This window comes from Carlito syrichta, unplaced genomic scaffold, assembly GCF_000164805.1.
Source record: "Carlito syrichta isolate Samal-C Ts95f unplaced genomic scaffold, Tarsius_syrichta-2.0.1 Scaffold302426, whole genome shotgun sequence".
Lineage (NCBI taxonomy): Eukaryota > Metazoa > Chordata > Mammalia > Primates > Tarsiidae > Carlito > Carlito syrichta.
Genome location: NW_007246522.1, coordinates 1,905 through 5,217, shown reverse-complemented (window position 1 = coordinate 5,217; position 3,313 = coordinate 1,905).

Below are 3,313 nucleotides of genomic sequence, written 5' to 3'. Positions count from 1 at the left end.
TTTGTTGCCCAGACTGGAGTGCAGTGGCCGTTCCCGGCCACCGCAGCCTCGACCTGCTGGGCTCCGGCGATCCTTCCGCCTCAGCCCTCCAAGCAGCTGGAACTACAGGCGCGCACTACCACGCCCGACTGATTTTTTGATTTATTGTAGAGATGAGGTCTCGCCAAGTTGCTCAGGCGAGTCTCGAAAAAGAAAAAAAAGAAAAAAAAAGAGAAATAAGTTTAAAGAACAGTCACTGTGGAATCCTGAGATCCACAAAGATTAAGGAAGCTCTTAACGGTCTGAAAAAATGGTCAATACCAAAGGAAGAATTCTAGAGCTGCTGTGACATTCTCGAAGAGATGCTGTGACATTCTAGAAGAGGTCTAGGAGTGTTCTTCTGTCACAGACCTGCCTACAGTGTGCCACTCCAGTGTCTTGCTCCTTCATTGCTAGGAGATTTCAATTCCATCTATTTGAATCCTCCCACTATGTAATTTGGCTTTTGCAGTGGAATTTATTTGGAAAAGCAGGCCATTTTTACTAAAACATAGTTCTAACATAAGCTTGGTCAAATATAGTGCTTTCTAGACTATATACACTAGTCAAGTCTAAGAGTCACAATTTAAGTGGTTACACTTGAAGTTATAAGAAGTGAACAATTTATTATGTTTAAGAAATTACTTTTTCTCTAAATTGTAACCTACCATCTTCTCCCTGTTTTTCATTCCAAAAAAATGTTTTTTCAGGCGAAAGACCAAAGAAGCCAATTCCTCTTCAGGACCAGACTGTCAGAGATGAAAGAGGACGATCTAAACGATTCCATGGCGCCTTTAGTGGAGGTTTCTCCGCTGGATACTTCAATACTGTCGGCTCCAAAGAAGGTATGATTCTTTTACTCACAGGTACTATATTGCTGAAGCAAATGATTGAAGTATGATAAGATTCTTCCCACCCTGATTTTTTTGACTTCTCTAAGCGTTTTGATACATACATTGTAGTCTCTTGTGTTCTTTGAATATTTGGAGTGTTTCCAGAGCCAACTTGTGTGTTGCTCAGTGATTGCTACCTGAAAGTGAAAGAGTTTTCTTCTGCTTTGTACAAAATAGATACATTCTAGCCAGGTGATTAAATGATGACAGTGACTTCCGTTTCATATTGGATCCTGCCATGGACAAAGTACTCTTACTCAGATTCTTTCAGTTAATCATTGACTGTCTTTTACAACTCAGTGAGCAAGATGGATAGATGTCACAGGTATCGCAGATGAGGGTCAGAGAGGTTCAGGAGCCAGCACAGGGTTACAGCTGTGTGGGGAGTCACCAGCTGCTCTCTCCTGACACTGGAGACCACAGCATGACTAGTTCTTGACCTGAGGAAAAATCAATTACACTTTTCACATTATATAGTATTACAGTATTGTTTAAAGTAATGTATGTAAGCCGGGCTCGGTGGTTCAGCCTGTCATCCCGCGCTTTGGGAGGCTGAGGTGAGTGGATTGCCTGAGCCCGTGGGTTCGAGACTCGCCTGGGCAGCGAGACCTCATCTTTACAATAAAATTAAAAAATTAGCCGGGCGTGGTGGTGCCTGCCTGTAATTCCGGCTACTCGGAAGGCTGAGGCGGAAGGATCGCCGGAGCCCAGTAGGTGGAGGCTGCGGTGGCCGGAAGCGGCCACTGCACTCCAGTCTGGGCGGCAGAGTGAGACTCCAACTCAAATAAATAAATAAATAAATAAAGTAATGTATGTTTTAAAATATTTTAACCTGGCCAGGTATGATGACTCACACGTGTAATCCCAGCATTTGGGAGGCCGAGGCAAGAGGGTTGCCTGAGCCCAGGAGTTTGAGACCAACCTGGGCTACTTGGCAAGAACTTGTCTCTACAATTAAAAAAAAAAGATAATAGCCAGGCATGGTGGCACACGCCTGTAGTTCCAGCTACTTGGAAGGCTGAAGTGGAAGGATCGTCTGAGCTTGGCAGGTTGAAGCTGCGGTGACCGTGAGCATGCCACTGCACCCCAGCCTCCCAAAGTGCTGGGATTACAGGCTGAGCCACTGAGCCCGGCCTAGCCTTATTCTTAAGAAAAGCATATTGAAATAACTAAGGTGCTGTTCAACTAAAACACCTATTAAAATGGTGAAAATGACAGTAGGATTTGCAAAGAAAGCAGCACCCTGTTGGGTAATTATAGACAGTGTTTTTGGAGAGCAGTTTGATCTGATAATGCCACCTTGGGCACTTCATTCTAAAGACGTTTTTCAAAAAAGGAAACAGTCCCATCTGTGTTACAATTATAGCTGTACTGTATATTGTAATTCAGAAGTAGGACCAACTCCAATGTTTGCTTGTGGGAGATGTCAGGTAGGTGGTGATAAGTGAACACACTGGCACGTTCTTTACCACTGGGAGTGGAAGCCTCAGGAACTGTGCAGAAGTAAACAAAGGCAATGCTGGTCCCAGGGTGTTTCCCAGAACAACTGATTCTGGCTCCGGGGATCCCTCTGAAGTTGGCTCAGAAACCTGCTCCACCTACCCACCATGAATAAACCTTCCCCAAAAACTTCAGCTCCATAGGACCCTTGGAGAGAATCAGAAAGGAAGTACATCATCCTTAGCAAAAACTAAAAAAGTGTATTTCAGAGGTTAAGCATGCATTTGACTTCCATAGCATTCTCTCTCTATAGACATGGCACATACTTGGTGACCATGGTCAGGGAACAGAGGTGTTTGTTATAGGGCTCAGGTGTTTGATGGAATCGGGGGCTTGTCACAGCCTTGTGACACTAGGTTGAGTTCTTGGCCAAGCTACCTTGAATTTTGCCTTTGATTCTTGCTTTATCTGTTTTTTCCTGGCTGACTAACACTCCTTGACATACTGGTTCTTAAGATATGTTAAGGAGAGAGAGAAGATGGTGATGGCATAGGTGAACTGGGACCAAGACTGCAAACTGCTGAATAGACAGACTGTAAAGCAGAGGGAAAAGTGAACAAAACCAGAAGACCCTCATAAGGAAGAACAGGTCATTGCAGAAGAGAAATAAAAGCAACCCCACCTTCCCTCAAAAACAGAATTGAAGAGGGGGAGGGAAAGGGGTAAAGGGAGAAAAATCTACAGAAATGAAGAAAAACCAAAAGAAGAGTATGGGTCTCTCCCAGACGCCTGGGAGAGCAGACACTGAGAAAATTGACTTTGGAATACAAACAATGAAAAGTCCCCAGAATGAAGGGTCTCAAAATGCTAATGTAGATATCAAAACAATAATGGAGAGACTAAAAAGAATTGAGGAGACACAAGAAGAAACTAGGAAGGAGCTGATATCTGAGATAACAGTA